The following is a 14,919-nucleotide window of genomic DNA, read 5'->3' as shown; positions in this document are numbered from 1 at the left end:
GCCAAGGGTTTTCAAAGGGCCCAGAAGTCTGTAAACAGGAAAGATTTCCTCTGAGGCGGAGGGCCCCTCCTTGATCAAAAGATAGCTTTGGGATGAGGACTTCCCCCTAGTTTTTAGCCATTAACACTTTGCAGATCAGACGTTCTCTTGGAGGACCCATTGCTACCATCCGTGGCGGAGGGGCCGGCGTCTTGCCAGGAGGGCAAGGGCCCCGCCGAAATTACAGGAAGGGTAAGTTGCAGGGGCTCCGTCTGTTAATGAGGAGGTGGGGCCGGGAGAAAAGCAAAGGTTTCCTCTGAGCCAGGGCCCAGACTTGGAGCCCGCTCCTGGTTGAGTCCACTTCAAAAGTGTTTTTGAGACATGGGAGCACAGTCAATGACTTAAAGGTTGGAGACCTCATTCCATGCAAAAATTCCAGATTTGTTGATTTGTCGAGGAAGCTTTATTACTTTATAGTCATAGCCCCCATTTCCAAAGTTGCAATTTCATTACAATCTACCAGTTTCAGGCAAAATGGGTCCCTCCACGCTGGTGATATTTTGCATTCCTTTCTAGTTAATCACACCTGTGTGAGAACCTCATTATGTAAGAGTGAAGGAGAGAGAAAGCAATCAACGCTCTCAGTTATCTTCTTTCTAAATTGGGCAAATAGATCAAAGTGTACCCAAACAAACAAACATTTTTAGGAGACCTTCCTTCTTGTATTGGTCTTATCTATAGGACTCATTCTTCTTTTTAATTACCTGACAAGGAAAACAGGCGCTTTGAATGCTTATCGCACATTCCTGTGTAACACTCGGCTGGCACTTACTTACAGACGGCCTTGTTTCCTTCACTATCTCATTACTGGGATAAACCCCATCTTCCCAAAGAGAAGATCAACTTGTAAATCCCAAGGGATGAGTCCCAGGGTACAGTTCTTTGTCTCTCCCTTGCAGGCATCACATGTACTACAGATCAGTAACAATTTCACGTTTAAATGCTGCCTCGTTTCATTTCCAGTTGACAATGATTGGGATGATTGGGGCCTTCTTTGATGGTAATAGGGTAATGAAGTGACAGGGCCAACCCTTGTGGGCCTGGGGAGGGATATTCAGTTTCCTCTCTAAATGAGGGGTTTGGTCATGTGAAATGTGGCGGAAGTGGCAGGAGAAAAAAGGGAAGCTTTGCCCACACAACCAAACTGGGTAGCAACTTGGAAACCATCTCGTTTACACACCCGTTACAGCATTTGCCATCTGAGACTACAGAATATCCGTTTACCAGTTCCCGTGTCCCCCATGTGCAGTAACCCCTTCTAGGACTGTGAACGAGACATTCTTCGTCTTTCTGCGCCCAGGACTGACTGTGAGACTGACATATGATGCATACTCCTGTCTTTTTTTGTTGTTGTTACTGAACATGATTAAACAACATTGGCATGGTGATGAGAAAGAAGAAATGAAGATGCTGATTTTTTTCAAATTTTGAGGGTCTGTTTTTCCATCAACATATAATAGACCAGGGGCACCTGGGTGGCTCAGTGGGTTAAAGACTCTGCCTTCAGCTCAGGTCATGATTTCAGGGTCCTGGGATCGAGCCCCGCGATGGGCTCTCTGCTCAGCAGGAAGCCTGCTTCCCCCCCACCCCCGCCTACTTGTGATCTCTGTCTGTCAAATAAATAAAATCTTAAAAAAAAAAAAAAGATATAATAGGCCAAATCGTATGATGGAACAAGTATTCTCTGTGTGATGTTTAGTGGTTCTTGGGAAAGAACGAAAGGTAATTTGGTCAACACATGAACAAAGGCCCAATAGTTGAAAATAACTGAAATCCATTATAATAATTAGTTTAGGAGTTGACCCGAGACATGTTTTCACCGCAATATTTTCTATTTTTGGCTTCCGTTTCCTCTTCTTTCACTGATTTACTTTTCTTTATTTGAATCGAACCTCTACCCCCAGAAGTACTAAATCATCACTGGGAAAAACTGAGCAAGCTGAGAGAAGAATGGGGAAGAAAACAAACGCCACCATAAGAGAAACTTGGCAGCATTTTGTCTTCTATGAGGTCCTCTGTCAGCTATGTCTGTCATGCTCTACAAGATCCCTCCTGGCTGGGATGCCTTTTATTTCTTTATTTATTTTACTTATTTTTAACCAATACTGCCTCCCTAGTTCCTTCGCTCCTTCGTACCCAGGGGCACAGGATTCTAGAACACGATGATGACTGTCCCCTTGCAGCCGTTGTGATGCCATTATCCAATTCAGACTTAGCTCTGAGATAAGCTGTGTATTTCATTATGTGCTCTGGGGAATGAAATGAAAATGACTCCTAAACCAGTGGCCGTGGAGTTGGCACTCAATCTCCTCCTCTCCATTTATGGGTGGACCCACTACAGTCTAGGTCTGAATCTTTACAGAAATGCACGACACTCCTCACAGATGGCAGCAAGCCACAGCTTGAAAGCTTCTGGGGGAAAGGGAGCTCACCACTCCATGAGAGAGTCCCTCACTGGAGTAGAAATGGAATAAAAAAGCATATACTTTGATTCTAAACAATGAAAGCCCCCCTCCAAAAAAAAAAAAAAAAAAAAAAAAAAAAAAAACCCAGACAAACAAACAAAAAAAACACAAAAGCAAGAGCATCCAACTAACCAGATTGATTAAAAGTATTATGAAGAATTGAATCAATTCTTCTTTTTTTCTTAGAGATTTTATTTATTTATTTACAGACAGGGATCACAAGTAGGCAGAGAGGCAGGCAGAGAGAGAGAGAGGAGGAAGCAGGCTCCTCACCGAGCAGAGAGCCCGATATGGGGCTCGATCCCAGGACCCTGAGATCGTGACCTGAGCCGAAGGCAGAGGCTTTAACCCACTGAGCCACCCAGGCGCCCCTTGAATCAATTCTTTGTCAGTGAAGAGTGATTTGCTGTAGAAATGTACATCATAATGGTGGGTTCTGCCAGGCTACAAATGGGCTCTCTGTGGCATTACCGTGACCCATCCACAGCTCCCAGTGGTAGCGAAATCAGTGATTTAGGGCAGCCTCGCTGATAACTCTGCCTGAAGATCTGCTGTCATGTAACAACTATGATAAGGTACTGAGTTGCATTTGTACAAAATATATAATGTACTACAATCATTTTTTTTAATGTGTAAACTTTTCAAGTTAAACGAGCTCAAGATTGAACATACGTTCCTAGAAAGTCATATTTTATGAAAGTTAGAAGGTTTGTTATGGTGTATTAGGGCTTGAGTTTCTACCCTTTAGGATGACACAGAGGAAGTTCTGAGTCCTGGAAGGACTAGCTGAAAAGGAGGCGCATATGCCCAAACAGCAAATGATGACTATATGTTGCCTGGGCCAAACAGCAAATAGGAAAAGCAACATCGCTAAGGAGGGAGAGGGTATGGGTAAAGAGATGGTTGTTCCAGGAATCAGGAGGAACAAGTTTGTACCATAGCCCCACTCCCTGGGCAAGTCCTTCACTGTGAAAATGCCAGTTTCTTCAACCATCAAACAGAAGGGGTAGAATATAAGTCTGGGGTTACCTTCTTAGCTCACTGGCAGGCAGTATATGTATTTATAACATCTACCTAAATACTGTGTGCTAGGCCTAAAAGCTTAGGATGGGCACACAATTTGGGGTCTTCTAGTAAAAAAAAAAAAAAAAAAAGTATTTCTAGTCAAAATTGTAACTATAGCTGTCATATGGTGTGTGTGTGTTTGTATGAGAGTGTGTGTGTGTGTCTGTGTGTGTGTGTACGAGTGTGTGTGCATGTGTGCAGGGAAGTTATTGTTTATATTAATTTGCTAAGGTCAAATCCATTTTTTTCCAATTCTTTGTTATTTGCTTGGGCTCGCCGGCAAACACACTTCTATTATTGGCAGAGAGCTGTTTGCATCTAGCTCGCATTGTTTCTCTAGCATAAATAAAAGAGACAGAAACAATGAGCATAAAACTACTGCTGGACTCAGATGTGGTGTTTACCAAAGCAGCTGCTTTTGCATTCTCGAGGTCAGAAGGGTATGTGTGTGTGCACACACGCGCGCACATCTACGTAAGATCCGATAGTCCCTGAAAGCAATTTCCTTCATCCTCTATTTTGCCATGTAGACTGATAAAACATATATTATCCCCTTGGCCAGTTTACTAATTTCCTTGACAGATAATTGCTAATTATCTATGACACAATAGGATTATTTAGATTACAGTTGGTTTATTTCCTTTGTTTTACACCTTTGTTAAAGGTAGTCTTTTAGCTGCTCCATAAAGGGTCACCCAAAGAAAAACAACTGCGTGCTTAACATCTGGGAAAAATATCTCCTGTTGGTAGGTTTCATGAGAACAAAGTTATTTCTCATAGGATTTTCTTTCTCTTCTAGCATCAGCTTTGTTTTCCTAGGAATTGTGCAGTAATGATTGTATTAATGAGTGACGGAGCCCTTGAGTGAATCAACAGTGAGTGAAATTAGCTTGTATACCTAGATGTAACTACTTTTGTAGGAGTTAGAGTGAATTCCTCAAGAAAGCACACTGAGAAAAGATACAGGGCAGAGAGCTCAGCTGCCTAACAGAGGCAAACAGAAGCCTAACTGTATAGACTTCTCCATACTCTACATATGTTAAAACAACAGGCTGATTTATAGCTTCCTTGCTTGGTTTCCAAATTGCCTTGCAACAAAAGCAAATTTACTCCCTTCCCTAGACTATAGTTGAGATTCACAATCCTACAAGCTCAAATTTTTACAAAGGGAACACTGGCTCCAAAATCTTGCTGGTGACAAATCTGGATGTTTTCACAGCATGGCAGAATTTTCAATTAAGACACAGGGATTGGAAAACTATGACTTGCACACCGCATCTGTCTGACTGCCTGTTTTTATAAATAAAGTTTTATTGAAACACAGCCATGCTCATTCATTTACTTGTCTAGGGCTTTCACACTATAATGGAGGAGTTGAGGAATTAAGATTGAGACCATCTGGTCAGCAAAGCCTAAAATATTTACTATCTGATCCTTTTCAGCAAGTGTGCCAATTCTTGATTTAAAATATCAATTTATGTCACACAAATATCAACTTCTTTGAAATGCAGATGTAGTTTTAAAGTAAATGTCACTAACTTCCCTTATCCCCAGAATTACCCTCTTACATAAGCTGGTAATTTATATCAAGAGTCTTAATACTGTCCTTATTGTTCAGTTCAAAAATCGTATTTCCAGAAATATCTTCTAAAGAAATCCTCAAAGTACATAAAGATATGCATAGAGAAATCATTTCACTATTATTGTTATTACTTATAATTTTAAATCATTGAAAATAAATGTCCTAAGCAGTTCGATAAAAATATTATTTTGCGAAGTTAATGTGATCTCTAAAGGGCATGTTTTAAAACTATTTAAGGGTCTAATATAATACTTAAAATGTAATTTTAAGAGAAAATGGTAGAATAAAAACTGTAGAGAATCATCTCAATTTTTTAAACATATGCATATTTCTAGATGCAAAGAGAAAAGACTAAAAAAAGATAGACAAAATCAAGACAGTGTTATCTTTGAGTGGTAAGATTGTGGGTGACTTATTTTCTTGTGTCTTTTTTTTTTCAAATATTTATTCAGAGGAAAAATATGCGGCACAATTCCATCAGACATAGGCAACCTCAGTGTGGTGTACATGTCTCCGTAAAAGGCCTATTGTGCAAAACAGAACATAGGGTTTGCCAAACCACAGAGCAAATCTTTATTTAGAACTATAAGAATGATAATATATATTTTTACAGTATCTACAACTCTTGAGTTTTAAAAATTGATTCTATAGAATACATACATTAGGCTTTTTTAAAGCAAAGGGATTAATCCAAATCTATCAGATAACAATTAAATAAGACTTTATTTCTGATCATTCTGTGCTCAAGAAAAATAAGTTGCATGACTTTTAATTTAATAACAAAAATGTCTGTTCTAAATAAAACTCTTCTCTAACATTCTGTGGTTAGCCTGGTTCCGGAAGAGGCCCTTCTGTGTACAGATTAAAGATGGAGATTACTACCATGTCTTTTTTTTTTTTTTTTTTTTTAAGATTTTATTTATTTATTTGACAGACAAAGATCACATGTAGGCAGAAAGGCAGACAGAGAGAGAGAGGAAGCAGACTCCCTGCTGAGCAGAGAGCCCAATGCGGGACTCGATTCCAGGACCCTGAGATCATGACCTGAGCCGAAGGCAGCGGCTTAACCCAGGTGAGCCACCCAGGTGCCCCACTACCCGGTCTTTCCAAGCTCATGGGAGGCACTGCATTGCACTGTGCCTCCTTGCCAGGCATTTTTCTCAAATGTACTACCAAAGGTCACTGTTAATCCATACTAAACACATTTGCCATCCTACACAGGGCTACGTAACAGACTTGGTAAATTAATCCTAGTTTTTCTACTTCCTTTAATACAAAGTGGTCACCAATTTTACCACCATTGAACTTGATCAGCTTACTTTGAAAGCAATAGAATGTTGTGTGTTTATTTCAAAAGCATCTCAAAATGTCCACAGCGGGGCCTACCGTCTTGCTTTTTTACTATTTATGTTGCTGGTACTGTTGTTGACTATTTTCAAGATAGGGACACTGAGAGTCACTAATGTCTAGCCTCCGTCTCCCCTCAAATCCAATCACAGTCAAGTTCGGTCCATGTCTCCTTAAAGATATCTCTTCCTGGGGCGCCTGGGTGGCTCAGTGGGTTAAGCCGCTGCCTTCGGCTCAGGTCATGATCTCAGGGTCCTGGGATCGAGTCCCGCTCTCTCTCTCTCTGCCTGCCTCTCCATCTACTTGTGATTTCTCTCTGTCAAATAAATAAATAAAATCTTTAAAAAAAAAAAAAAGATATCTCTTCCTTTCTGTTTCTATCTCCACTAGCTACATTCAGGAAGTGGATGGGGGACCTTTGTGGAAAGAGGCGAAGATGGAATGGTAAGATAAAGTGTTCTGATCATTTATTTAGTCATTAATATTTTTGTTAAAGAATTACTATTTTTATACTAGGGATATGAGGAAGAAAAGATTTCCTATAGTTTCCTTCTGTCCTCTACTTAGTCTGTGTCACTTGAAGAGCCGGTAAAATGGTTGCCGAGACTGTAAGCCAGCTCCAAAACATGAGAGCTGACCATGCTCGGTCCCCACTGAGAGATTCCTATATATGAATCACCCAGAGGCCATCTCCCCAGCAGCCCTGCTGAGCCAGCTCTGGCAAACATGTATTGTTTGCCCCAAAGCTTTGGAAGCCACATGTTCCCTCTGTCCATGTCCACTGCTTCCTGAAGCCTGTCCCTCAGGGCCTCCTGGAGAGTGAAAAAGGACGGACTGGGATCCTTAACTACAGGCAAAGGAACCAAGGTGTGAAGTGAGACCTGGCTAGCCGGGTGTGGAGAGTGGACATGCACGGGTCAAGCACTTAGGGCTGGAGACTGAGTGAATTTGGGAAGCAAGAGTAGTGGCTGAGAGTTGAATCGTAGAGGAACCCCAGCAGAGGTTACAAGCAGAGAGCATCAGCCACCAGGAGCAAAGGTGACGCCAACCCACAATTGCCTCAGACAGATATTTTAATATACGTCTTGTTTAGAGTGAGAGTCAGGTCCCAGAGAGACCGGGCTTATCTTGGAGCTGCCGATGAGGATAATGAGGAACAAGCTGGAAGGGCACAGGGTGAACACCAAGGACGGCTCCTGATCAACAGCTCTCCTTTGATTTTCACTGTCTTTCTGGAATGTAGGTACCATGAAGGCAGGGGACCATGTCTGTTATATTCACTGCTCTGTCACTGAACAGTAATCGGCACATACTCTGTGATCAATAAACACTTGCTGAATGAATGAATGAATGAATGAATGAAGTAGCAGGCAACATTCAGGGGAAGAGTTCTGGTGTCCAAATAAGCAATGTTTTGGAAAGTGCTTGAATTTACCTCACCTTACAAGTTTGTAAGTTCGGAACTTATTACTACATGTATATTTTTTAAGCATACGTTGTGATGGGTGTTAAACAGTGAACTCATGCTCGTCATCCATCTCAGGGCCTGTATAATCAGTCTCTACACCAAACACTAAAACAACACAGGTAAGAAACATGAAGAGCTTAAATCTCAAGGACGGTCCTAGGAAAGATGTGGTGACAAAAATAATGGAGGTTGGCAGTTGAAGTTCTTTTTTGTGTTGAGACGTTTAGAAATAGTAGAGCTTTTCCAATTAATGCTGGGAATTAGCTAAATAACTTTATTCTACGTCCACCGTTAATCATTTGCTTTAATAAATATATCGCTCGGGGACCCCAACAGAGGAGAAAAGTACAATTAATAAGTTCTTACATTTCAAGTCCTGCTGGCATTTGCATCTTGAATGACTTGGATTTACTGTTTTAAACCAAGCTTCCTGCCCGTAATAGAATCATTAATAGAGCCCTTGGTTTTTATTGAGAACACACGCATGTTCAGAAGTGCCTAGTCACAAGTGCTAAGGAAAGGAAACGGGTAGAAGGACAGTTAACCACAATCTCTGTCCCTGTTCATTTATCTTTGTATGTTGTGGTGATTTCACTTTAAAATGGATCTGGTACAAATAAACAATTTCCCAAGGATGTGTGAATTAACCAGTGGTTATAAAGAGCTTTGAAATGATGATGTGCTATCACTGCTAAGTCAAATTATGAAATTGCACCTTTGCAAAAATGCTATTGTGGAAATAAATGAATCTGAACATTGTATTTACAGTGTGATTTGCCTCTGAAATAGAATATTCATAATGGGCCTCAGCAGGCGACAACAAAGTGCCATCTTATCTCCTGTTGATAGACCACAATTTCACAAAATTATTTTTACAATGGCATCTGAATAAGCTCCTTAATTCGAGACTGTTTTACAAATAGATGCATAGCTTATTACATAGTTTAGCTGCCTTTGAGACATAAAGAGTGAGGTGGGATTCATTAACAAAATCGCTGTTGTCATTCCTCTGTATTTTTTCCAATGCAATTTCTATTTTTTACAATCTAATTTTAATAAGCTATGTTGAGCAGAAAGGTAAGGTAGAGCTATTTCTGTGTTAGTGATCAAATCCGAGTCTCGATTAACACTTAGGTTATCAATTGCAGTTAAATTACGCCTTGAACTTGGCCTGTGGCCCATCTAGTTTCAAGAATAAACAGCTTATTCCTGCACAGAATTTCCACTGCCTGCAAATATCATATTCAGTGACAGCAGAACAAGAAATGATCATTTCTGAGGACCACGTTCCCAGTTCTTCCAAATAACCGATGAGTTAAAATAATCCCCTGTTAATGGAGAAGACTAGGGTCAAGGTGGGGAAATGGGCAATTCTCTGGAATAAATCTTGCCGAGATAGAATCTAAAATGTCTGATAAAATTTAGGGGTAGAAAACGGACGACATAGAAAAGTGTCTCAGAAGAAAAGAAAGAGTAAGGAAAGGGGAGGGGCTGTTTTGCAAAAGGCAGGGAGGGTCTGCACTGAGCTGGAGTAGCTCAGAGCTAAAGAGAGACAAAGAGAAAAGATGTGGGGGTGTCTTGTCAAAAATAAAGGAAGGACCAGGGATAAGCGCCCAGCTAAATCATCAGAAAAACCATCTTTGGAATATGCTTTTATGGCGACAGGATTCCCCTGCACACACAGAATGCTGTTAGATTAGAGGTCAAAGGGCTGAAAGCACAGACCCTCTCTCTCTCTCATTTCCCAGATGAAGAAATGCAGGCTCAGAAAGATGAAATACTGGAGCCCACAGCTCTACAAAACAAAGGCTGAGTCACTTCTAGAATTCAGGATCGTGACGGGATCCTATCGGCATCACACATGAAGACCACACTGTTAGCTAAGCAAGTCACCCAAGGGAACGATGAAGGTGGTCGCCATGGGACTGGCACAAAGGAGAATAAAATGAAGGTACAGTCAGGCAGCACTTCTGCCTCTGCCCCAGCTCGTCCTTGACCTCCATGGAAATGCAAGAGTTTATCATCTAAGTCGTTCTGTTCTCTGGTTGCGGACGACCTGGAGATGGAAGGATGGGGGTGTGCTATGGGTTTCTAGACTAGACAGAGAACAGAAGCATTTGGCGGTAACCCAGAGAACTCAGTGAAAGGTGGTAAGAAATACAAAAATGAACTGTGGTGGCCGGGATGACTCACTATTGTAGGGGTAGCCACGCCCATGCCATTTGTTCATCTCTTCCTCTTGGGTTGACACCAGTTCACTGTGACCCACAGAAACACTCAGGAAACATTGGGATGATGTGAATGAGGGGAGCAGCTGAAACCCCTTATTGTCTATTTCAGCAACCTCTGGGCTAGCTCAGTCTAGCTCCTCCCCAGAGTGGTATCTTCATGTAGCTGCACCAAGACTTGGGCTTTGGTATTTATCTGGTAATACGGACTAACATATTTACATCCTTCTGCTCAGGATCCATTCTGTGTTGACTTCTGTTCCAGAGAACCTCACTTTATACAACGTCCCCAGCAAGCCTGCTGTGAAGTTAACGTGCACGTATTGGGGTTGCCAGCTAGAATGCGGGAAGGCTCTAAATTATTTGCGCTAAATTTATATAAAGGTGGTTTGGCCATGCGCCCAGATATGAACATACAATGGACAAAGTTTCTAGAGTAGTGACATGAAGTCCCAGGAGTTGCGGGGATGTTAGAAAACACTCAACAATCGGGACATATGTCTCTACTGTTAATGCATGTGACGTCTCTAACTCCAAAACAGATTGTGGAGATGAGTGTGAGACAGAAAGCAAAGCTTTCAGTCAAGCATTACCTTTGCATATTTGTCGAGATTTAGCTAAAGCTATTCATATGTAGAAATCTTAGGTGATTTAAAAAATAGAGATTTTTAGAGGAAAAATGTGAGGTTGACTCCACTGCCCAGGCAAAGGAAGGGTTTACTATGTAAATGAGAAGCATAAGTGTGCATTTCAATAGTCTGATTAAGTCAGAGCTTTTCCTAAAAAGCTGACTTGGTTCTTCCGTACTAGATAAACACGCTGGAGAAGACTCAGTTGGACGTCAGTTGGTCCATTCGATTCAGAAATGTTAATTAAGCACCTATTATAGATGAAACACTACACTAGGCTCTGCTAGTAGTGGAAAACAGTATCGTGCTCTGTTCTTGAGCACCTTATGAGCTAGTTGGGTGAAGAGCAGCAGAATATTAATGATTATGACATTATGACAGGACCGAATATTTTAAAGAGCATGAAAGATGTAGAAACACAGTTCTTGGGGTGCGGGGGGACACAGAGGGAGAGACCACATTTAATTGGTCATTGGTTCTCAGAAATGGCTTTACAAAGGAGCACTTCAGATAGAACTAGGAGGATATGCAATATTTTGACAGGGACACAAGGTATGTGAAGAAAACACCCAATGAATAGGCATGGGGAGATCTAAAGAACTACAATATATTTTGGCAAGAATGTATGGGGATGCCACAGGAGATAGAGCAGAGGGACAGGACGAAGTTATGTTGTGGAAGACTGAGAAACACAGGCAGAAGCAGGACGGGGAACAGGAAGCTCAAGGTTTCTAAGCAAAGAGGAAAACCTGCGAAGAGTCCGGAAAACCTGCGAAGGGTCCGGAAAACCTGCGAAGGGTCCGGAAAACCTGCGAAGGGTCCGGAAAACCTGCGAAGGGTCCGGAAAACCTGCGAAGGGTCCGGAAAACCTGCGAAGGGTCCGGAAAACCTGCGAAGGGTCCGGAAAACCTGCGAAGAGTCCCTTTGTGCCACTGATGCAATAGCGCTGAGAGTGGGTTAAAAAGTGTTAGGATTTGAGCAGTAGCAGTGGAAATGGAACAGAAAAGAAAGGAGGAAGGGTATTGTAGATACTCAATGCTGAGGCCTTAAGCTGACTGCACCTGGGGGACAAATAGGAATTGGGAGAGATTCTAGAGTGTCAAGTTTGGATACACAGGAAAGGAAGTCAATTAAAGAAAGAAAGAAAGAAAGGAGTCAATTAAAAAATGAAAAGGCAGGGGTAGTACAAAACCAGGTTTTTTCATTTGTGGCAACGGTCTACCACTTAGGCAGTCAACACTGTCTGGAATGGATTTGGAAGTTTGAGTCCAATGTTTAGGGCTGGACAATGTAGGGCTGGACAGAAATTTTGGAGAGGTGAGTGGCTGAGATCAATAAAGCTATTCAGGGAGAAGACATTCAGGGCAAAGGTTTTGCCAATGCCTGTCTTTTAATGTTAGAGGAGAAGGGGAAAGTCCAAAAAGAGAGGTAGGGAGGAATCCACGATGGTACAGTATGACACGATACAGAGAAGAAGAAAGCTCCGATGTACAGAGAGTAGTCAATAGCATATAATGTCATACAAAGGGCGAAAAAAATCAGGGTCATGGCAAAGCCAGTGGCCTGGGCATTAGAAGAGTGATTGGAATGGAGCAGTTAAGCAAGCAGTTTCAGTCAACTGGAAGGGACAGGAATGATGCTGAAAAAAGTTAAGTGAGAAGGTAGAGCAGTAGAGTGTAGACACTCCTTTCAGTACCCGTGGCAGTACCAGGGAAGGCAGAAGATGAAATATTTGTTTGAAGGGTAACAAGTTCCCAAGAGGACTTCTTTTACTCATGAGTAGGAAAGTCCTACAGAATCTGTTTGACCTGAGGAGGCTGATAATGGTCCCATAAGAAGGAAAGCAAACCCTTTCTGCTAGATGAAATGGCTTTTCCTCATTAGCACTGAGACCCTCCTCACTATTGGGAAATCTGTCCCAACCAAAAATGGGGGAAGGAGATGGCAAAGTTAAAGGACCTGGGGACATGAGAAGTGGAGGGACAGGAACAAGAATGGGAAGGACCATCAATCTAAAAATGTGTATTTTTTTATAAACTCTCTATGGATTTATAATACAAAATCCACCTAATTTCCTCTTTCTTGCACGTGAATTTAGTGGCAGACTTAACTGATTAGAAAGGACTAGCATCCCGACTGTAACAGCCACCATGATCCTGGCTCCCACCTTCCATAAAGTATGGACTGCTTTACCATCTGGGTGTGCTGAATAGATTTCTAAGTCCTCACGCACACTTGAGAAAACTGTGATTAAAAAAAAAAAAAAAACATTAATACTATTATCAAGTTTGGGACCTTGGGATAGCATCTTCCGTGGGATTTTTCCAGAAACTCCACCCATCAGGAGTTTTAGAGGATGGCGATTATAACCCACTTATCTAGCCAACTTAGTATGAGAACATTCAGGAACTCTTGTTTGCTGAGTACACGCTGAGCACGAGATACTATCTCTGTTGCGGACATGTGCAGTGCTTTTGAAATATTTATAAGTGCCTTCTCCTGAGGATGCAGACGTTATTGTTTACAGTCTGAACTTATTTTAAGGAACAAAACCCACGGATGCACTTCCTGTTATAGTAATACCTAGGCTTTATTTAACCATTTCTCTTGTGTTCATAAGATACTTCCACCTTCATTATGTCATCAGCACTGTGTCACTGAGATAGTAGGGGAAGGAAAACATTTTTTTGTCTTCAGAAAGAGAAGAAAAAAGGTGAAGTGAGGCTCTGTCTGGGTTGTGGGGGTCCACCAGAGCCTGATGCTACACCTTCCTGAGCTGCGCCGGTCCACACGGTCAAAGCCACGGTATTCACAGCGCCATAGCCATGCCATTCGTGGACAGGGAGGCAGTCCTCCCGCCTTGAATCCTGCCTCCCAGGTGGGAGGGTAGACATGCAATTATGATCCACACACCCCTGATCCTCACCAGAACACTTTCACAGAGCTGCTAACACTGTCCCCTGACAATCAGAAATCCCCAGCTCGAGTTAATAAACTAACACAAGCACGAGGTATGAGGCTAGAAGAGCTAAAGAAGGAAATGAGGATGGGTCTTAAAGGACTAAACCAAGATCACCGAACCGTTACTCAGGAACAAAGAAATTGGCAGTGGAATAAAGGATAAGGAAAATGTAAAACTTGTTCCTTAAAAAAAGAGGGGCGGGGTGCCTGGGTGGCTCGTTGGTTAAGCAGATATATGCCTTTGGCTTGGGTCGTGATCTCAGGGTCCTGGGATCAAGTCCCTCATCGGGCTCCCTGCTCCGTGGGGAGTCTGCTTCGTCCTCTTCCTTTGTCCATCCCTCCTACTCCTGTGTGTGTGAGCTCTCTCGCTCTCCAATAAATAAAATCTTTAAAAGAAAGAAAGAAAGAAAGAAAGAAAGAGAGAAAGAAAGAAAGGAAAAAATCCAATCAGTGCTAAAGCCCCTACTGTTCTCTCTGTCCAGGGTCAACAACCTTCAGTGAAAAATAAAATTATGGGCCACCCCTTGTAGAAGTGAAGAAGCTCCTAGGGGAATTGTGGGATGTTTTGGCTCCAGCAAAAGCAACGCTAAAATGTGTTTCAAACACAGACAGTGGAAGGGCAGCAGGTTGTGCCCACGGGAGAGCCCACCCCTCCTGCTCTCTCTCTCAGACAATCTGCAGGCCTTGCCTGTGTAGCCGCAAACCGAGGCGCCAAACTCCCAGCTCTGATGTCTCTGACTGGGTGGATGGGGACGGAGGAGGAGGGACGTGGACAGATTTTGAGAACGCAAAAATGAAGCTACCACCTCTGTGTCCAGGAAGTGGCTGCCATCATGTCTTTTTGAAAGACTGGCACTCAGCCCACTGACCCGTAGTTATCAAAATTGCCCCTTTTGCTCTCCGTTCGCTGAATTTTGCTGTTCTTTCATCCAGACTGCCTCTCGTGAACTGTAGACTCTACTTGAGGCAACACTGTTTGCTTTCTCTCTATTCTTTCAGGACTTTAATTTCAATAAAACTCTCCACTGTGGCGTTCCGTTAGGCTAGTGCCTTCTAGGTGCAAAGCATCATGGGGACTGTAGGCAGTGGAGATGTAAGGAAGACACGGTGTCTGCCTACAAAGAGTTCACCACCC

At 42.3% G+C, this 14,919-nt stretch overlaps 1 protein-coding gene and 1 long non-coding RNA gene across 5 annotated transcripts in view; both read right to left on the bottom strand.

Moving 5' to 3' along the window:
* NRP1 (neuropilin 1) overlaps positions 1 to 14,919 on the bottom strand; it is a 137,198-nt gene that overhangs the window by 108,728 nt on the left and 13,551 nt on the right. The window lies entirely within an intron of this gene.
* LOC116594223 lies at positions 7,986 to 14,018 on the bottom strand. Its single transcript, XR_004287106.1, has 2 exons — positions 11,733 to 14,018; positions 7,986 to 11,572 (listed from the first exon to the last, which is right to left on the bottom strand). It is a non-coding gene; the product is annotated as an uncharacterized LOC116594223 (long non-coding RNA).

The sequence above is a fragment of the Mustela erminea genome, chromosome 6 (assembly GCF_009829155.1).
Source record: "Mustela erminea isolate mMusErm1 chromosome 6, mMusErm1.Pri, whole genome shotgun sequence".
Lineage (NCBI taxonomy): Eukaryota > Metazoa > Chordata > Mammalia > Carnivora > Mustelidae > Mustela > Mustela erminea.
Note: the sequence above shows the minus strand (reverse complement) of the source record. Positions and strands in the feature narration are given on the sequence as shown.